Raw genomic sequence first — 22,114 nt, 5'->3', positions numbered from 1 at the left:
TTACTGGTCCCAAAGTCCAGACTGCATTGGCCTCTCACCTTGCCCTTCACATCTGTGTTGATAAATCTGGAAATGGCCACAGCTGCTGCTGATCTGGGGTCCCTCTGGCCGTGGGCTGGTCAGGCCCGCCCTGGGGCTAAAGCCTCTGCTTGGGGCTGGGCTCGGCTCCCAGAGTGCTGCGATGGATTTCTGCTGGCCTGCTGGGCTGTCCTCAGCAAGAGGCTAACTTCTTTGTGTCATTTTGTGGGTTCTACAGCTCCAAAGTTTGTTTGAGTCCCCTTTTTACATGGATTGGGGAAGGTGGAAGCCAGAGCTGTGGGAAGGTCATGCTTCTACTCTGCCATCTTCCATTTATATTTCTTACAGTTTTTTCTTTTTTTTCTTTTTGGAAGGTGATTGGGGTTAAGTGACTTGCCCAAGGTCACATGGCTAGTGTCTGAGGCCAGATTTGAACTGAGGTCCTCCTGACTCCAGGGCTGGTGCTTTATTTATTGCACCACCTAGCCACCCCACAGTTTTTTCCAAAAAACATTTTTATTTAAAGTTCTGAACTCCAAATTCTATCCCAATACCCAGCAGCATCCGCAAGGCTAGTAAAGTGATGTACCTAGAAACCAAGGGGGGAGAAATTATGTGGGAAGCAATCAGATACAAATTATACATGTATAAAATGTGTAATACATGCATAAAAATTATACAGATGTAAACAATTCCATATTAGTAATTTTGTACAAGAAAACTCAAATATAAGATAAAAATGAAAGAAAGAAAGTGAAAAATAGCCTGGTTCAGTATGTATTCAAACAATATCAGTTCTTTCTCTGGAGGCGGATAGCATGCTTCATCATTCGTCCTTTGGGATTGTCTTGGATCATTGTATTGCTGAGAATAGCTAAGTCATTCACAGTTTTTCATTGAACAATATTGCTGTTACTGTGTACAACAGTCTCCTGGTTATTTCTTATAGTTTTATCAATAACTGATATAGAGGGAAGATTCGCTCAGAGAAAACTGCCATAGAGAAAGGAACCCTAAGCAAGATTTGGCTTCATATGGCCAACTTAGACTGGCTATCAATTCAGACTGTTTGTTCTCCAGAAAAGACTATTTCAAAGAAGTTGAACAGGTTTCCTGACAGAAAAGTTCTCAACTAGAGATGCAAAAATGAATACTAACCTGGAATTCTAAGGAATGTCCTTTAAAAGTTCAACTGAGAAAGGATTGCCTAAGAGAGAGGGAATCAAAGTGAAGTTGCTGCAGGTCCTACAATTATATATTTTGTCTCTTTAAAGCACAGCTATGAGGAACAAAGTGTGTATCAAAATATATTTATTTAAGTTATTTAGGCAAAATAATATGCTTCCTATACATGTGTATTGTCTCCTCCATTAGAATGTGAACTCCTTGAGGGCAGGGACTGTTTTTGCCTTTTTTTTTTTTTGTATCCACAGCACTTAGTACAGTTTTTGGCTTATTATATCATATTATTATATCATAAATGCTTAACTGATAATGTAGATATTGTTTTCTTTGACCTCTGCTCTGTAGCATCTGAGTGAGATCCTATCACACATGGGGCTGGCTCCTTAGAAAAGCTACTCCCTGTTCAAGCACACACAACCAAAACCACATAGTTCAGGAGCTTCCACTGATGCCTCATTTTGAACTAATTGTCTTTTCTGGTTCATTAGTAAAAACAGAGCTATTTAATGAAATAGCATGGCAAGGAAAGTAGAAAAATAAAATTCTCCCCATAAATCCAAGATATGTGCATAATTATCCTAAGTGTGGACAAAGAACACACATGAAAGGGCAACTCAAGCCTCTGATGCAGCAGGGATACTAATATCATCTAGTCCTGTCATTGGACTGCTCTCTCTGCTCTTTGCTGGGTTTGTATCTTGGCATCACACTCTGCTCCTCCCCAGTTATTTCCTCTCCCTTGGGTTTCTAGGTTCTCCTCCAGGTACATCCCTTTACTAGCTTTGTGGTTGCTGCTGGGTATTTTCCCAGCTCTCAACTTTTGGGTTTTATCTCTTTGGGACTTTTTATTCACCATCTCAGTTTCTGTCTTCTAGAATGTAGTGCCTAGGAGGCCTCTCTCCGATAAGGACACAGCTTTTTAATCATAGCTAGAGGCTAATAAATCTCATGTTAAGATTTTCTTTTCTTTTAACTCCCATATCTGAAAAAAAAAAGAGTCTGACTTAAATTTTAAAATTCCCAAGACGCTCATTGGTTTGGCATGCAAACGAATTAGAGCTAGAAAAAAAGCTAAATAAAGAAGTTAGGGTCACTGTTGGTCACTTATCAGACCCATTTTCCTCCGTTTATGACATATATCTATCAGCAGCAGTCTTTGGTGCTATATTTTGACCAGTGGGAAACCTTTCTGTCTCCTTGTATTGAATTATTAGTTTCACCGAATTATAGAGTTTTGGAGATAGAAGGGGTCTCAGAGGCCATTAAGTCTATTTACCTTTTAGGTTTGTGCTCTAAGTCTAGAGAACTATCCAGGAAAGCACAACTTATTTGAGAGGGGGAGAAGATTTGCCTTTATTCTTTTAAGTTGTCTCTGAGTCCTTGGTGATTTTTACATTCTTTCTGTGTGGTGTGATAAAAGTTGTCCAGTATCCAATATATAATAATAGCTAGCATTTGTACAGTACTTTAAGGTTTGTCAAATGCTTTACATATGCTAAATCATATGATATATTTTATTAGCTTGAGAGTTTGCCCAGAAATTTAAGAACTTTTTTTATACACTAGTAGAGACCTTTAAAAAATAAAAAGCCAAAGTTTTGAAGCCCTAAGTGAGGCATGAGACAAAGAGTGGTTTTAGGGAAGCTCCTCAGATCAAACATGGTCTTCAAAACCCCAAACTTAAGTTTACATATATAAGCATTTAAAACATCTTTATGTAAAGAAATATCTGGTGGTGGGCCTGTCTACTGTCTGATGATCAGTCTAATGAAGTTTGAATAGACTCTTCACTAGGATGACCAAAGAGTGATGATAAGTATTTTAGCCACATCAACCTTCCACTAAGGAGTAGGATTTTGATCTAGCCAAGGGAGAGAGAACTCACACTAATGAAATCAGATACTCAAAGTATTTAAGTATGACAAAACTCTAATCTGGTGGTTACCTAGAGTTTCTTAATTCTAGTCTTAAGGATCTGGACTAATGTTCAACGTCTATCCCAAGCCTAACTATAACTATGTCCTGATTAGTACCAACAATGAATCCTTATGCATGAATTCTAACTTGTACGATTCAAAGATATTTAGTGTGACTTGAATAATGCAACCACTCCAGGGTCATGTATTATTTGAACTAACTGGGACCTAGTTGTAGCTTTACCAATAAACACATCAATGTTCACTATGAAACTAAGCTAGAGCCACAAAAATGTGAAAAGAACATGTAATACCTGATAAAAGCACTTAGGACATGTCATAAACATTCTCTTGCTCTCCAATTTTCTTTTAACTTTTCATGTTCTGTTAACTACCAACTCTGGTCAACCTCACCATAAGCCTTCTCTGTTCCTAATCCAAAGACTCTGAGAAAAAGTCATGACTGTCTCCTTGGTTTCTTTTCTCCACTTGTTTCCTCTATCTCCTCTTATCTCAGTCTTTCCTATTATACTTGTTTCTTACTTTCAATTTACAATATACTCAGACCTGCCTTATCCTAAAAAAACAAACAAACAAATAAACACAACAATGTCCTTTTGTTTTGCCTCTTCTTGAAACTACAATCTTTTTTTTTTTCTTTTTGGAGGGGGGAAGGTAGGGCAATTGGGGTTAAGTGACTTGCCCAAGGTCACATGGCTAGTTTTGTGTGTGTGTGTGTGTGCGTGTGTGTTTAGTGTCTGAGGCCAGATTTGAACTCAGGTCCTCCTGACTCCAGGGCTGGTGCTCTATTCACTGTGCCACCTAGCCTCCCCAAAACTACTGTCTTTTCTTTCCCTGATAAACTTCTAGAAGATACTTTTATTTTCCGACTCTGTGTGATATTGGACAATTAAATGACCTCTTTGGGCCTCTTTTTCTATACCTATAAAGGAGGCAGTTTAAATACTCAATGGCCTCCAAGGACTCTTCTAGCTCTCAGTCTGTGATCATGTAAGGCTTTGATTTGGAGAGACAGAGTTGAAGAGAGGGTATATTCTAGGTACAGAGTGAATAGGTTTCTAAGTCAGGAATGACCTTCACACACTTGTGTCCTTGGAAGAATATTTTGGCAGCTCAGTGGAAGATGGAGTGGGGAAGAAAGAAATTAGAAGTGGGAAGACTTCTAATAATGCCCAGGTGAAAGATGATTGGAGTACCTGTATTAGGGTGATGACTATTTGAGGGGAGAGAAGGGAACAAATGTCACATGCTGTGTAGATAGAATTTTAAAAACTAACTATTTGGATATCAGGGTGGGTGAGAGAAAGAGAGAAGAATTCAAGTCAACTGAGAGGTTATGAAATTTTGTATTTGGGAAGGTAGCGGTATCTTCAACAGCAATAGGGAAATTTGTAAGAGGTATGGGTTTATGGGGCATGACAATGATTTCCATTTAACTTGAGTTTGAGATACCAGTGGGATAGCCAACTGAAGACATCTATCAGGCAGTTAGTAATGTGGGGCTATAGCTCAGGAAGGATATTAGAGTTGATTACATAGATCTGGGGACAATTTGCATAGAGATGAATGATAATGGAACTTTTGAGAGTGGATGAAATCCACTGGAGAAAATATAGCAGAAGAAGAGAGCTTTGGGATGAACCAAAGAGGATTCATGATGCAAGAAAGAGCTGACAAGGAGCCAGAGTTTTACTAGAATCAGAGCAAGATATAATGGATTTTGACTTAAGATTTGTAGGAACTGTTTGCTTGAGAAGCTCTGGGCTTCCACTGAGTTTTATTTCTGCTCACCCAAGCCTTTAAATGTTGTTTGAGCTTCTGGGCTTGTTCTGTAGTGAAGTGTGTATTATATAGCCAAAGCAGAGGAGGTGGCAAAATAAATAAGAAAGGGCAAGGTAAAGGGGATCAGGTGAGGGCTGGCAAGCCATAGAATTTTAGGTCTGGAAGCATTGAAAGGATCATCAGAAGAGGTAGAAAGAAGAGGTGTTGAATATGGAAGGTGGGAGGAAATAAATGATTAGGTAGCAGAAGGAGGTGATCACAAGGGGAGAGGAAAGGGAAAGAGAACTCTATTCTTATTAAGATCCACCATCTGGGCAGAATGGGGCTGATGGGGGAGGTGGAAGGGGGAAATTGAGGAGAGCTGCCTGTGTAAATCCAAGCTTCTGCCATCTGATCCAGTAATTGGGCTATTATTACTTTGCTATGCCTCTCATCTCTCTGGTTATCTTTCTCTCACTTATCTGGCCAGATGCCTCCCTCCAGATGTCTCCATTCTCAATTTTCCTGCAGATCTAGGACCTATGATATCTCTCTGGAGCTCCAGGTGGGAGAGCATGTCAGGCCTGGATACGGGAAATCCCAGTGAGAGACCACATTCTTAGTGGATAGATTTTGTACCATGCCTGAAGCTAATTTACATATTTTCTCCATCATAGGAATTTTTCTAAGATTGTATTTTTGATTGAAAGCAAACTAAGCCGAGTCTTTTAGTACAACCACTCAATTCTACCATGTATTTAAATGTTGATGTGGTGGTTGCAACTGATCATTTAGGTATTATGTATGAGCAGCCACAGTTTTTATTGGGTGAAAGATGGATGACAAATTCCAAAGACGGGAACTTGGAAGGATTTCCCTTTAACAGCTTGTCAAATGACCTCTCTTCCCTCATTCAGAATGTTCTCAGAATTTTACCTTTCCCCCAGCATTTGCTGACAAAAATAACAAAATGCAGGGGTGCTGCTTTTCACCTTCTTCTTCTCTTTTATTCCCAGGGGATGGATAATGCTGGTTGTTGCTTGATGTAAAAGAAAAATCCTTCTTTGCTCCTTTTATTGTTGTACTGTGGGACCTCTAGCTGATTAAGAATTCACTCACCAATCATTAAAAACAAAAACAAACACTTTCCTCACACACCCCCATCCTCCTTACCCTCTTCCTGGAGATGATTCTTTTAATTCTTTTGCATTACTTATGAGTGGAGGAAGAACACCCAACTCTGCATTTCCCTCTCTTTATCATTATGATGGGAATGCTATCTATATCCCAGTACAGATGTTCTCCAACTTACCCCTAACAGTTCCATTCAGAAAACCCTACTTTGAGGAAATTTGCATAACTTGAATATCACATTTATGCCCTATAGAGGGAAATAATTAGTCCGTGTTTGTTACTGACTGATCACTAGTCTACTAAGGGTGCAAATGTAAGTAGTAACTACAAATTAAACGTTGATTAGAGGTGGTGTAAGTCTCCTTGGTGTAGGACTCTGGAGGGGTGGAGAGAAAAAAGATAAATGAGTAAAAGGATATGGGTGTCTCAGCTTAAATGTTTTTGACATTCTGTTTTATGTTATTTTCTTTTTTTTCCCCCTCCTAATTTATTTATTTATTTTTAGTTTACAACATTCAGTTCCACAAGCTTTTGAGTTCCAATTTCTCTCCCCCTTCCTCCCTTCTCCACTCCCCAAGATGGCATGCAATCTGATGTATGTTCTATATATACATTCACATTAAACATATTTTCACATTAGTCATGTTGCAAAGAAGAATTATTACCGATGGGATGAACCTCGAGAAAGAAGAAACAAGACAAGACAAAAAGGAGAGCGAGGAAATAGTATGCTTCAAACTGCATTCAGACGCTGTAATTCTTTCTCTGGATGTGGATGGCATTTTCCGACATGAGCCTTTTGGAGTTGTCTAAGCACATTACATTCCTGAGAAGAGCCAAGTCTATTAAAGCTAGTCATCGCACAAGGTGACTGTAACTGTGTACGATGTTCTCCTAGTTCCGCTCCCCTCACTCAGCATCAGCTCATATAAGTCTTTCCAGATTTTTCTGAAGTTCTCCTGCTCATCATTCCCAACTTGTTTAGTCATTCCCCAATTGATGGGCATTCCCTCAATTTCCTTATGCTATTTTCTGTGTACAACATACTATGTCCCTGAATCATGCTTGGAATCCACTCCCTCCTCCCCTTCTTCTCTTGGACCCTCTAGTTCCCTTCAGATGCCATTACATAATCCTTTTAAGCCTTTCCTGACCCCTCCCCTCCTCATCTTAGTGATCTCCCCATCCCCTCAAATTGCTTTGAATTTCATTTGTATATATTTAGTATCTAGTTTTATTATCCACACTCCTCTTCCAGACTGAAAAAGCCTTGAGAGTAGGGACTACTTACTTTTTCTCTTTCTCTCTTTTGTACCTAATACAATGTCCACAACATTGTAGGTACTTACATTATGCTGACAGAGCTCAGGGTTCCTATTAGGTATTCATGGAGGACTGGCATCTCTGATGTGAGGGCTACCTGAGTCCTATGGGCTGCTTATCCACCTTTGGTTTCCACCTGACCCTCAATTCTCACCTGTGGCTCCAAGAAGTTGTAGCATGTGCAGTGGCCACACCCCAGTAAACCATCCTTGGCAGATGGGCTAACCCAGGTTGAGGGTAAATGATGGTCCACAAGCCTACAGGTGTGCAGGGCGGGGCATCTACCCCAAGAATGTGAAGACTTCTCTTGGTGGAATGGGTGGATGAGAATAATTTGTTCCAGTGCTCATGAAGCAACTAAAGCAGGCACTGTGGAGTGCTTAGAGCTTGGTCAGACATCAAAGGTCATGCACGGGCCATTGTCGGTCATCCTGATTTTTGTCTTGTCACTGGACTTTGATGATTCTGTAAGAGAGAGTAAGGCTGATGACTGTGCAACTCTGCCTCACTTAAATCCAATTCATCCCAGTCAAGACATCACCCTGTGATGTCACTGGTCCCCTGTGAAAATGAAGGACAGACAACAATTAATCTCCATAGACTTTGAATGTAGGGCAGAGGACACATTATTTAAAAGACATAATTAAGTAGAATTAAGTGGACATAAAAAATTCCTCTTTGCCCCATGCATACTTAGTACATTCTTTCTCATAAGTTACCATGTCACTCATAAGGGAAGGGCACACAGAGAACATATTTGACCATGGTCAAATGGAAGACTGAGGCAATTCATGTCTCTGGCCCTTTGGAGCTGCTGACACCCACTGGTAATGTCATTGAGCTGATCTCTGCTGCTGGTTTCACCATATCTGATAGCCTTGTGATTGCCAAGCTATTTTCTGCAACTATTCATAGGACTCCAGCTCTTCAGGGTCATTTACTGGATTCTTTGCTGTCATCTACCAAGGTGCACTAGCTAGAAAGCCTCTCCTTGATTGAGGCAGTCTATACCTGGGCTTAAAAGCAGCTACCATGCCCAGCTAGGGCAACCAATAAAAGCCAGCAGAAAGCCACCAGGCTAAGATTGTCTGGTCTCCTTAATGCCTTTGGTCTCATGCTAATTGTTTTAGAAGTTCAAGGTCCAATAAAGAATTTCTTTTAAATTTTGGTTGTCTTTTTTTTTTTTTTTGTAAAGTTGGGTCCTGAAATTCTATTTCCAGTACTTTGAGTCTGGGGCACCAAGGTGATTCTCTTTCTCAGGAATACCATTGTCATGGAAATGAACCTGGGAGCTAGAACAAAATCTAGTTGAAACAGACTGGTTCTGGGTCTATATTACTGCTTTTATTCTGTATATTTGTTGCATCCCACTAACACAAACCTCACTGTTATCCTACATATATCTTCTGAGACATATTATATAATGCTGAATTTGTATGTATTGGGCAGCCCATAACGTGGGGTTCAGTTGTATTCACTACTGAGGCACTTAAAAAATTACATCACTTCTTTAGGGAAAAATAAGAAAGTTTTTTTTCCCCCCAGGAAAAACAACAGTGACAAAGGCACAATAGGGGATAGATTAGACCTGTGACTTCTTTTGTACAGGGGAACTCCTGAGTAAAGGAATTCCCTCTCTCAGGGCAACTCAGTCCCTTCTCTACAACTTATACTCTTGGAGAATTGCCTAGATCAGTGAAAGGTAAGAGCTGCAAGGATAAGCAGAGATCTTCTAATTGAACTCTCCCATTTTGCAGATAAGGAAACTGAGGTCTAGAAAGCAGAAGGGACTTCCCCAGATTGGATAGATTGTAAATAGCACAGCCAGGGTCAGGTTGGAAGAGAGACGCTTTTTCTCATCTGGATTCTGAAAGGTGTCTGCCACCATATGCACACAGCTGCCCTGGAGGTGAACAAGAACCATGCACAGCTGCATATCATCTGGAAGAATGGCATGGCAGTGACTAGCCCAGTGCACTCCAGCTTGAAGGGCTGCAGATGTACTTTGTTTATTGAGTTTGACAAATGGTGAGAACTTTTTGCTGACCCTATCTTTGACCTTCCACTGGTGATTTGGCCAGCTCCTTCAGGTTTCTGGTTGCAACAACTATGCTGTGTGCAAGAGAGAGACAAATTTCTGTGTCACTGGCCCTTCTCATACTCTGTGTTTGAGAACTTTGTTTTTGATCTCTTCTATTACATATAGAGCCTGTCTTGTTGCCTTCCTACTTTTCATGTACTCAGACTGTCTTACTGCTGATATCATTTTCTAACTCAGTCTCAGGTCCCATAGTGCTGGGCCCTATACAGTATCTAATGTATATGTATGTGTATGATGTACATATATACACATATGTGTGTGTATATCTAGGAGGTGTGGCCAAGGAACAGTTTCTTTAGAAAAGAGAAGGGGATCTTATTGGACTTCATATTCAGTGTGGGTCAATAGTGTGACATGACTACCAAAAAAGTGACTTTAACACTAATGCATTGTTGGTGCAGTTGTGAACTGGTCCAGCCATTCTGGGGAGCAATTTGGAGCTATGACCAAAGGGCATATCCTTTGACCCAGCAATACAACTTCTAGGGCTATTTCTTAAAGGGATCATGAAAATGGGAAAAGGACCCACATGTACAAAAGTATTTATAGTAGCTCTTTTTGTGAAGAATTGGAAATTGAGGGGATGCCCATCAATTGTGGAATGGCTGAAAAAGTTGTGGCATATGAACATAATGGAATACCATTGTTCTATAAGAAATGATGAGCAGGCAGATTTCAAGAAAATCTGGAAAGACTTAAATGAACTGATGCTGAGTCAAATGAGCAGAACCAGGAGAATATTGTATATAGTAACAGCGACATTGTAGAATAGACTTAACTCTTCTCAGCAATACAAGGATTTAAGAAAATTCCAAAAAACTCATGATGGAAAATGCTATCTACACCCAGAAAAGGAACTATGGAGTCTGAATGCAGATTGAAGCATACTATTTTTTCTCTCTCTCTTTTTGGTTTTTTCTTTCTCATGGTTTTCCCTTTTGGTTCTAATTCTTTTTTGGAACATGACTAATGTGGAAATATGTTTGATATGATTTTACATGTATGGCCTATATCAGATTGCATGCCATCTTGGAGAATGGGGAACAGATGGAAAGGGAGAAAATTTAGAACTCAAAATCTTAGAGAAGTGAATGTTGAAAACAAAAAATAAATAAATAGATGAGAATATGTGTGTGTGTGTGTGTGTGACCTTAAGTTGCAGAGAGAACCAATGTTCAGAACATGGGATAGACCTGCTGCCCCTCCAGTATCTTTGTCAAGAAAACCCCAAATGGAGTCATGAAGGGTCAGACACTACTGAAACAAGCGACCACACTGATAAATTCACAAACTGAAATGAGTGTAGAGTTAGGTGATAAGGGTAGAAAAAAAAAACTGGAAACCATGCCATAAGAAAATTGGTTGAAGAAATTGAAAATGTTTAACCCAGAAAAGAAGCATTGGAGGCTACAGGACGGCTGTTCTCTAGTATTTAAAGGGCTATTGCTAGGAAGAAGGATTAACCTTATTCTGCTTGGCTCCAGAAAGCAGAGTGAATAGCAAAAGATGGAAATTTCAGAGAGACAGATTTTGGCTCAACTAAAAGAAGTACTTTCACATAATTAGACCTGTTCAGAAGTAGAAAAGACTGTGGAGATAGTGGTTTCTCCATCATTTGAGGTCTTCAAGTTTATATGACCATTTATCAGGGCAGTTATAGAAGGGATTTCTGTGAAGGTACAAGTTGAACTGACCTCTCAAGTCCCTTTAAATACTGAGATTCTTCTTTTTTTTATCATTTTTTTTGCATTGCTATAATTTCCCAGCAACTCCTCCCCTCCCCCTGTCCCCATGGCATTCTTCCTTGTAGTGAGGAAATACTATTAAGCAAAACAAACCAACAATGACCAGATCTGACTTTGTATGCCTCACCCTGCACCTGTATTCCACCACGTCTCTGCTGTGAGGCAGGAAACATGTTTTGGCATCAGTGTCCTGGAGTCATCATTGGTAAGTGCTTTGATCAGAGTTCTGATGCCTTTCAATGTTTTCCTTTACATTACTGTTACTGTTGTCACTGGATAAATTATTCTCATTTTTCCTCTGGAGAGAACAAGACTGGACCTTATGATTCACTTGAGTGTGCTTATTTTTAGCATCTTTGTGTATACGTTGCTACAGTCGTGGTGTGTTGTGCTCTCTTGGTTCTGCCTGTTTCATTCTTCGTCAGTTCATGCAAGTCTAAGCTAAATGCAATTTTGAAAAATAAGTAAGTGCCGGTAGTGAGCTTGCTTTCCAGCTGATGTGAATAAATGGCTCCCAAAGAGAGGCTGAATATAAAGACATTTGTCGTCTTCATTCAACAGTTTGGTTTTTGTATGGGCAAGAAGGAGCAGGAGATGGTGTCACTGATCTGAGATAAATGATGTCCCTCCCAGGCAATTTTTGTTATAGGTATGCCCAGTCTGGGCTTGTAGTGTGAGGATTATAGCTGAAGACACAGGAGACTGAAAATAGATGCAAGGCAAAGGGAGACAGAGGAAGATTATAGGTTCTAGTCAAGCAATATATGGTACTGCTGAGCAGGGGGTCCAGCCTCGCAGAAGTGATAGGGAAGGGTAGAGCGGCGTGATTTGAAATTTATACAGACATTGGTGAAACTGTTGCCTCCACCCACATTATCCCCATAATCTCCCAAGCCAGACAGGCTATTAGATGCTGTATAATCACTTTTCTGACCTCAGGACAATGATTAGACAGATCACCAAGTGGGTTCCTGAATTGTCTGGGGAAGACAAAGGACAAAAAGAACATTCCTGGTTTACTGAGAGTAATGTCATGCCCAGGAAATTAGAAATGGTTTGCTTAAGTGTTTTAGGACATTCCTGTGTGTCCAGGTAGGTCTAGATTAGTTCAGAAGAATGGAGAAGAAAGGAAGGCAACAAGCATTTTTAAAGTACCAGGCACTATGCTAAGCATTTAACAAATATTATGTCATTTGATCCTTGAGACAACCCTGGGAGGTAGGGACTATTGTTATCCCCATTTTATAACTGGGAAGACTAAGGCAGACAGAGATAAAGTGACTTGCCCAAGTCTACACAGCTATTAAGTGTCGGAGGCTAAATTTGAACTCAGATCTTCCTGACTCCAGGTCCACTCTATCCACTGTGCCAGCTAGCTGCCTAGAAAGATTCACCTACTTCATAATCCACCCAGCTCAGTCACCACCATGAAAATGACAATGACGACGACGATGATGATGAAGATAATTTATATTCTTATAAAGCTTGTTGATTGCAAATTAATCAGATAACAAGAATTTATTCAGCGCCTACTTTGTTCCAGGCATTGGAGATACAAAAGCAATGCATGAAACAATTCCAGATCATGAAGAGCTTAGCACTTTGCATACATTATTTTATGTGATCCATAAATATAGAAGAACAATCTTCTGCTATTACACAAGAAGTTGAGGATTAGAGAGGTAGTGTGATTCATCAGGGATTATACACCTGGTGTAGTAAAGGTAGGATTTGAACCTAGGTCTTCCAGACTCCAAGTCTAACACCCTCTTCACCATGCCCTGTGGCTTCCATAAGCATAAGGTGCTTTACAAATATGTTAAAATCAGAAAAAGGCTACTAAAGTGGCCTGGGGACTGAGGCACTTGGGACCAGAAGGAACATCTAACCCAAACTCCTAATCTTCCAGATGAGGAAACTGAGGAGCACGCAAACAAAATTTTCTCTACTACTCATGAAGTCCCGAGTTCTTTGGAGATGGGCTACATTTAAGAAATAAGCAATACAGAGCACTGGGTTATGCTTTGCTAAGCATATTTCAATTTGATTTTATATGAAAAGTCACTAAAGATATACATTACACTTTTCCATTAAGGATATGAAAAATTTCACATTTGAGTGGTAACTACTTTGCATGCCAGCATGGGAAGTGCTACAGGAGTGAAGTCAACTGATATTGCATTTTCTGATTCCTGTCTGGTTTTTGTTAATCTATGTTCACTTAAAAAGAAATCATTTCCCCTCTGATTTTGTGTTCATCTTGCCTTTGTAATTGAGCTTGGTTACTCTGCTGATGGTAGTGTTTAAAATACTGGTCATAAAGTTACTTAAGAATATATGGTTGGGGGTGGGTAGATGGCACAGTGAGTAGAGAGCTGTTTCTGGAGTCAGGAGGACCTGAGTTCGGATCCAGCCTCAAACACTTAACACACACACACACACACACACACACTAGCTGTGTGACCTGGGGCAAGTTACTTAACCCCCGATTGCCCTCCAAAAAGCAAAAAAAGAAGAAGTTATATGGTGTTAAAAATTAATATTAGGTTGAATTTTCAAAAGAACATTCTAGCCTACAAAAAAGATGATATGGTAGACAGCAATTTCCCTACCATGTTTTTGTTTATTTGCTTGTTTTAGGGTTCGTCCTCTCTATCTTAAATAGCACCATTAAGACAAAGAGCAAATTCATGTTTTATAAAGCTTTTTGAGTTCCACCTTCAAAGGTCTTTTAGGATGTGCCTTCCTCAGCAGAGTGACTGGTCCAGCTCTGTAACTGAGTCAAGTGTAACCAGAACACACAGAGAGAATTGGATAAGGCTCACCCCATCTCCCCAAGACACCTAGTGTTCAAGGGTAGGAGGAAAGCTATTTCTGTAGAAGAAGGACCTTGTATGCTGGGGACAGATGACAAAGATAGAGAGTAAAAGGCAGCAGTAGGACAGAGAGGGGCTGGCAAAGAGGAGGCAGAAATGCTGAATCTCCAGGGGACCTGGAGACAACCTGTGCTCCAACTTACTGCATCCACAGGAAGGAAGGAGCCTAGGAGAAGTGAGAGCCAATGATGCTGAGCTGAATGTGCTTCAGGGAGATATCTGTGCTGAAGATAGATGCATCCCCATGGCCCCTGGAACAGTGCAGCTGGTACCAGATGGGGATGCTGGATGAACAGGGATGAACTGCAGAATTGACTGGAAGAAGGGTTGGGTACAAGAAGCCATGAGGTAGAAAGTCATAATCAGGGTGGGGGTGATGGTGGGGGCAGCTGGGTGGCATAGTGGATAGAGTGCTACCGTGTTTCCCTGATAATAAGACCGATCCTGAAAATAAGCCCTCCCCTTACTGTGTAAGATTCCTCTAAAATAAGCCCTCCCCCGAAAATAAGCCCTATTGAGATTGCTACTGTAGTGAAGGTGATCCCCTGTGCTACACGCTACATTACGTACCCTCTGCATGCACCGTCTCCCCCCCCCGGGTGAAACGCACGCTGTGCTCTGAGCTGCACTACGAGCAGGTTACTTGGACAAGACATATTTATTTAAAGAGAGCATATTGTTGGACATGACAGATTGGGTCCACTTCTTCTGAAGGAAATGGAGGCGCAAGACATCCAGGATGGAATTCAGGGTATGGACACTTATGACGATGTTGTTGAAGAAGATGACATGAACATTATTGAATAAAGGTACATTTTTTTGTTCACATTTACCTGTTTATTAAAACTGCTGTCAATGTTCATTAAAATAAACCCTCCCCTGAAAATAAGCCCTCTGGTGTTTTCCTGTCCAAAAAAATAATAAGACAGTGTCTTATTATCGGGGAAACACGGTAGCTCTGGAGTCAGAAGGACCTCAGTTTAAATCTAGCCCACACTTCCTAGCTGTGTGATCCTGGGTAAGTCACTTAACCTTTTCTGCTTCACTTTCTTCATCTGTAAAATGAGCTAGAGAAAGGAAATGTTAAACCACTCCAGTATCATTGCCATGAAAATTCCAAATGGGTCATGAATAGTCAGACATAACTGAAAAGAGAACCATAATATGAAGAAGGGAATCCAGGAAATATTTGACAAAATAGATAAACATACAATAAAACACTGACAGTATTATATTTAAAATGAAGTCATTATGTGGGCTACAGGGAAGCCTTATGTATGGATTAGTGGCCCCTATTTTTATTTGATTTGGACACTACTTATTGTAGGCTATTCAGCTTTAGAGGTGAAGGTAAAGGCCGACTCTCTAGCCAGAAAGCTTTCTAGGTCTCTATGAGAAGTAAGATGGAGAAATTTTCCTGGTTATCCATAGGTTTGGGTATGAGTTTTTTTTATTGTCTTGTAATCAGTCTTTTTGGAGAAGGGAAGGCAGGGCAGTCAGGGTTAAGTGACTTGCCCAAGGTCACACAGCTAGTTAAGTGTTAAGTGTCTGATGTTGGATTTGAACTCAGGTCCTCCTGATTCCAGGGCCGGTGCTCTGTTCACTGTACCACTTAGCTGCTCCTCTAATCGGTCTTGCTGTTGTTTAGTCATGTCTGACTCTTCATGACCCTATGGACCAAATTGTATATGGGGTTTTCTTGGCAAAGATACTGGAGTGGTTTGCCATCTTCTTCTGCAATGGATTAAGGCAAGCAGAAGTTAAGTGACTTGTCCAGGGTCACACAGATAGTAAATGTTTGAGGCCTTGAACTCAAGTCTTCTTGACTTCAGGTCCAGCACTCTATCAACTGAACCTCCTTGTGATTAGTCAGCAATAACCAATTACTTACTCTATCTGATAGGATGTACCTACAAGCAACTTACAAAAATTTTACTTTATATATATACGATTAGGAAATGGAACGAACCTCTACTAAGTTAGAAAGCAGCTATAATACTCTTACTTATCCAAAATCTTCAGAGGATGAGTTATTCCATTAAAAACCCTTCTAGATAACTGAAGCTTGTCCCCTTAAATGACAATATTTTTATTTTAACCAATAATTTTTTAAAGAATTTTAATAACAATTAATTTTTAAACAGTACTTTAATTTTAATTTTAATACTTTAATAAAGGCCATTCTCAAAAGCATTGTTGAAGTTTCCTACCTTATTAAACAGATGGCAGTGAGCAAACCTGAACCTCTTCTTCATGACTAGAGATCATTATGAACATTGTGTATTAGTATTCTGATGTATAAGTCTGATCCCAGTGGCTACTTGAGACATGTGGAACAATTCATTCCCATAATTCAATCCAACTAAATAAATATTTTTTGAAGATATACTATGTGAAGAGCATTGTTTCAGGCACTGAGGGAGATAAAAATATAAATAATATAATCCTGCTCTGAAGGAGGATATAATCATATGTTTAGAGCTGAGCAGAGACCTTCAAAACCATCTAGTTCAACTCCCTTATTTTACTGTTAAGGAAACTGAAGCCCAGAGAGGTAAAATCCATTAGACCAGGTTGTATTTAATCTACTAGGGGAGAGAAAATACATATACAAATTACTGTGATATAAAGTAGGATGAGAAAATTGCACAAAAGAGGTAGAAAAAAAGTACAAAAAAAGTTCAGAGAGAAAGAGAATGCTTGTTGGCTTCAGACTGCTCTGTTGGTCTGAATTCCTTTGTCAACATGGGTTCTCATTTCTAGCTTCTGTCATTGTATCTACTTCCAACAAAACCTCACTCCCAATTCCTTTCTAATATTCTGCTATGGGTTACTAAGTTAGCTAACCCAACTCATGCTTGTGAAGTCTCTCTGATGGGTATCTGTCCAACTTACCTTAGTAGACAAGTCCTAAGGAACTATCTAAGGTCCACTGAAAGTTAAGGGACCAGCTCAGGGTCAATTCAATTTAACCAATGTTGGAGGAAGAGGAGGAGGAGGACAAGAATGAGGATAAGGATGAGGAAAAAGAGAAAAAAGGAAGAAGAGAAGGAAAAAAAGAAGAGGAAGAAAAGAAAGAGAAGGATGAGAAAAAAGAGGAGGAGAAAGAAGAAGAGGAAGAGGAGAACAAGGATGAGAATGAGTAAAAAGAAGGAATAAGATGAAAAGGAGGAGGAGAAAGAAGAGGAAGAATAGAAGGAAAAGGAGGAGGAAGGAGAAAAGGAGGAGAAGGAAAAGGGTATGTAGTATACAGAGAGCTGCTCCAGGAGTCAGTAAGACTGGATTTCTAGTCCTGTCTCAGAAACGTACCAGCCCTGGGATCCTGGACAAATCTCTTAGTTTCCCAGTTTCCCAGACAAACTCTAAGAGCTTAACTGTCTATGTGCATTTGTAAAGAGTATCTACATTTGGGAATTTCTTATATCAGTGAATCACAAGTTCTATACCTATCTGCAACCCTACATGCTTAAAAAAATCTTACTGATATTTGTTGTTTTTATGTCACACGATTTCAGATATATCCCCCTCACCCCCTCCTCAGCAAGCCATTCCTTACAACAAAGAAAGAACAGAAAAAAAAATAGCTCAGTAAAACTAATCAACCCATCAACCAAGCCTGAAAGTATATTCAGTATTCATAGTACCTAACCTCTGCCCAAAGTCTGTTTTATCTTAAATTACAGCAAGTAGTTTCTGAGTGAAGGCCTGAGGAGCTTACTTAGGCATAGTGTATGGGTTTAAATAATAATTCATTTAAAAAGTGATTAATTCACAACACCCTGGGAGGAAGGAGGGAAACAGACATTCATTAAGTGCCAAACACCGGGTACCTTGTTAGTTGAGGAAACTGAGGCAGACAGGTTAAATAATTAGCCAGGATCACGCAGCTAGTGAGTATATGATATTGGATTTGAATTTACATCTTTCTGACTCTAGGCTCAAGGCTCAATCAACAATGCCACCCAGCTGCCTATAAGATTAGGGTAAGCAAGCTACCCCATTTTTTAGCTAGGGAAACCGAGGCTTTGCCTTAATTAAGAGATTTACCTTCAGTTTAGCAGTTAGCCCACCCAGTTTGGTTTGGGCCTCAAACTGAGGTGTAGCTCTCCAGTTGAGTAATCTTTCCACTGCCCCCAGGAGTCTCGCAGTTCCAAAGTGCTTTCATAAATATTATCTCATTTGAAACTCACAGCCACCTGGTGGGGTAGTGCCTCGATGCTGCGTCATCTGCTTTTGTTGCTCAGAGGCCCCCTTTTTTTTCTTTTTGCTTACTTCAGGGTTCTTGCCTGTATTCTGAACGGTTAAATTTGCCCAGTAAGTGACCTCTGGATACATGAGGTGTCACTGTAATAAAGATCTATTGTGATATTAAATTTTCTTTTGTTCCTACCTATTGAAGTTGGATAGATTAGGGAGAGAAGAATGTGCTTTCATCTTCCATATCAAAATACACAAACTATATTGACTCATCCTCTCACTGAGGTTTTACATCCTTATGCCAGGGCAGAAGCTAGGGGAAAAATAAAGAATTCTCTAACAAGACTCACTTGGCCTCTTTATTTCAGTGATCCCCAGTTGCTGTCATATCTTTGCCATTTATTGGTGCCACCCCAAACCACTGCCCCACTCAAATCTGATAGCTACAGAGCTTGTTTATACATTTTTTCTTAAAAGAAAAAAATTTAAAATTCTAACAGCAACAACAATCTTTTCATTCTGATAGACGCTGTAGTATTGGAGATTTTTGAACGAGGCTGGAGTGGGTAAGAATGGGTTTTCTTAGCTCTCTATTCACTCTTTTGTGCCCCCCAGGCTATGTGTCCCAGAGCCATAAGGTCTTGACATGACTCCTTTCAGCCAGTTCCACAGATTCCTGCCCAGAGGGAAACATACAAATTTCCACAAAAGGTGAATTGAGCTGATGCACTTCAGGGTTCCCAATCCTACACAAATGTCATAGCTTTAGAACCAGTCTCCATTCTTTAAAACATGCTTTCTAAAACTCTGGGAAAAGTTAAGGGTTCTGGGAAAAGATGAAGGGAGAGGGAGAGGGAGGAGACTGATGAGATCGCCCATGTCATATCCTTCCCTGGCACCGGTTGAAAGAGACTTGGCTTAACTATTTCCAGGTGGTGATGGTGGCAAATAGGTGGGAGGGTTCCAGATATGCTGCAGGCAAGACTGCTTCCCAGCTGCCCCATACTGGTACACTTGGTGCTTCTCAGCCCTTGTATAGTAATGGCAGTACACCATTGAAAACAGCAGTGATGATGATGATAATGACTGTTCCATATTGACTTTAAAGTTTGCAGAATGCTTTTATAGATATTATTTCTACTGATCTTCCCATTAATCCAACGGGGTAGGTACAAGTATTGTTTCTACTTTGCAGATAAGGAAACTGAGGTATCTAGACCCTTGGTCTAGATGATAAGTGACTTGTCTAGGGTCACACAACTAGCAAGTATTTGAAGTGCATTTTGAAACTAGGTCTTCTTAACTTCAAGTTTAGTGTTCTTCCTACAAAACCAAGTTGCTCATGGTCCCACAGTGTCAGAGGAAGGATATAAATTTGGGTCTTCCTGACTCTAAATCCAATGCACTTTCTTTTTGAGAAAGGGACATGGTTTTATTTTGTTTTACATTTCTTATTTCTTTTTCATATAATTTTATTTTTTAATTTAAAAATTCAATCTTGTTATTTTTGGTTCTGAATTCTCCCTTCTCCCATCCATTGAAAAGGCAACAACAAGAAAAATACAAATACGTATAGTTATGCAAAACAAATTCCCAAATCTCCATTTCTCTCATTTCCTAATGACTCAGTCCCCTCTGTTCAATTATGCAATCATTTTTTAGTCATCTGGAGTGTGCCAGGTACTGGGGGATACAAAGGCAAAAATGAAATAGTCCTCGCTCACTAGGTGTTTATAATCTACTGGCCATTCCCATTCAACTTGTATCTATATAAGTAAATGCAATAGAAATACATCTTAACTCTAGAATGGGGAGCACTAATAGATAAGATTTATGAAAATTCTTTTGAAGGAGGTAACGATAGAAGGTAGCAAAGGGTTTCAAAGGTAGAGGTTTGGTGGGAGAGCATGCAAGGTATTATGCAAAGGCATGGAGATGGGAGATGGAAAGTTTGTTGGGAACAGTTTAGTGAGAATGTAGGGTAATCTCAAGTATGTAGACTGTGTATAATAAGAATGGAAAGATAGGTTGGACCCAGATTGTGATGGACTTTAAATGCCAAAGGAGAATGTGTTTTGGTTTATAGGAAACAGGAAGTTACCTTCTTGAACAGGGGAATGACATGGCCAGACCCATACTGCTGCCTGAATATAATTAAGTAAAACAAAGGGACATTTTCCTACAGTCTACCTCCCCTCAGTAGAGAGGCTGAAGGCATGTTTTATTGTCATTCTTGGCATTGGTCAGAGTTCTGAAGTCCTTTGCCGTTGTTTACCTTCACATCTCTGTGCTCATTTGCAACTGTTCTCCTGGCTCTGCTTATTATACTTTCTATCAATTCATTTATGTCTTCCCAAATTTCTTTGAAATCTTCATATCCCTCCTTGCTTATATGGCAACAATATCATATCACATTCATGTACCATATTGTGTTTGACTCGTCCTCATTTTATGGGCACCTCAGTTTCCAATTCATGATACTACAAACAGAGCTGCTATACAGATTTTTGTATATATGGGTCCTTTTCCCCTTTGTTTGCTCTCTTTTGGGGTATAGTCCAAGTAGAGATACAGTTAGGACAAAAGATACACACAGTTTATTAGCTTTTGTAGCATAGCTCTAAATTGCTTTCCAAAATGGTTGGACCAGATCACAACTCCACTAACAATGCATTAATATCTCTATTTATCTTTGAGCCCTAAGGTATCTCTACTAGAAAAGGACCTCCATTTTCTGGGTCAACCTTGAATTGCTGACATCATGTTACAAAAGATTTACCATCAAATTCCATTTCCATAAAATCTGCTTTATAAAAATTCAATTTACATGTCATTTTCCAGAAACACTTGCAGAAAAGCAGAACACAAGAAAAAAAATTCCAATAAGTTTCACATTGTTACTTTAAGGATCTGTGTTATCTTTCATTTGTACAGATCACAGCTCTTTTTTTTTTTTTTTTGCTTTTTGGAGGGCAATTGAGGGTGACTTGCCCAAGGTCACATGGCTAGTTTTTGTGTTAAGTGTCTGAGGCCAGATTTGAACTCAGGTCCTCCTGACTCCAGGGCCAGTGCTCTATTCACTGCGCCACCTAGCCCTTCTGATCACAACTCTTCTAACATTTAGAAGTTGGTCTTTGAGAGTTGTCATGGCTCAAAAATTCATTACCCCCGCAGTCTTGTAGTGATCATCTTCTTTGAACTTATCCATGCTTGTCCTTAGATAACAGATAAAAAAATTCATTACCAGGACTCCAGACCTCAAAGGCTTTCTGGCTTTGTTGGTAGTACATACCTTAGTTAGCTCTTCACTGGCAAAGACATACAACGATGAGGTATGTCCAGAGCAGGGGTTGAATGGAGGAATGAAAACTTTTCACGGTAGCCTTTCCAAATTATTTTGCTTTGATAGAGTTGTCATCTAAGAACTGTAACAGATAAAATTCATTACTTGGGAAGAACAAGGAATACCTGCAAATTTACTGATTTGAGCAGTGATGTGGTGGAGTATAAAGGGAAGAACACTAGATCTGAGAGTCAGAGGACCAGGACCTGAGTCTCAGCTTCGCTGCTAATTGTGTGACCTTAGATTTTTTAAAACTCTCAGCCTGTTTTCTAATTTGTGAAATGAGGATAATGATACTTGTAATGCCTACATTGCTGTATTATTGTGCGAAAAGTACTTTTCACACTGCACAATGCTATGTATCAGAACTGATTCTTCTTCTTTTTTTTCTTTTTGGAGGGCAATTGGGGTTAAGTGACTTGCCCAAAATCACACAGCTAGTAAGTGTGTCAAGTGTGTGAGGGCCGGATTTGAACTTAGGTCCTCCTGACTCC

At 39.8% G+C, this 22,114-nt stretch overlaps 1 long non-coding RNA gene across 10 annotated transcripts in view; it reads right to left on the bottom strand.

Annotated features, from left to right (window-relative positions):
• Positions 1–531: 531 nt before the first annotated feature.
• LOC138159931 (uncharacterized) overlaps positions 532–22,114 on the bottom strand; it is a 39,465-nt gene continuing 17,882 nt past the window's right edge. For 5 of the 10 annotated variants that reach the window (XR_011168015.1, XR_011168016.1, XR_011168011.1 and 2 more), the window contains 3 exons: positions 21,570–21,702; positions 7,385–7,919; positions 532–607 (listed from right to left, as the gene is read on the bottom strand). This is a non-coding gene — a long non-coding RNA (uncharacterized lncRNA). Of the gene's footprint in view, positions 608–1,176; positions 1,226–3,786; positions 6,412–6,436; positions 6,862–7,384; positions 7,920–21,569; positions 21,703–22,114 lie in introns of those variants that run through there. The other 5 variants (XR_011168014.1, XR_011168012.1, XR_011168013.1 and 2 more) reach the window with 5 other exon arrangements.

This window comes from Petaurus breviceps, unplaced genomic scaffold (genome assembly GCF_028583685.1).
Source record: "Petaurus breviceps papuanus isolate PSGF00001 unplaced genomic scaffold, PetGlider_PUasm1.0 178, whole genome shotgun sequence".
Lineage (NCBI taxonomy): Eukaryota > Metazoa > Chordata > Mammalia > Diprotodontia > Petauridae > Petaurus > Petaurus breviceps.
This window is presented reverse-complemented; position numbering and strand designations above follow the sequence as displayed.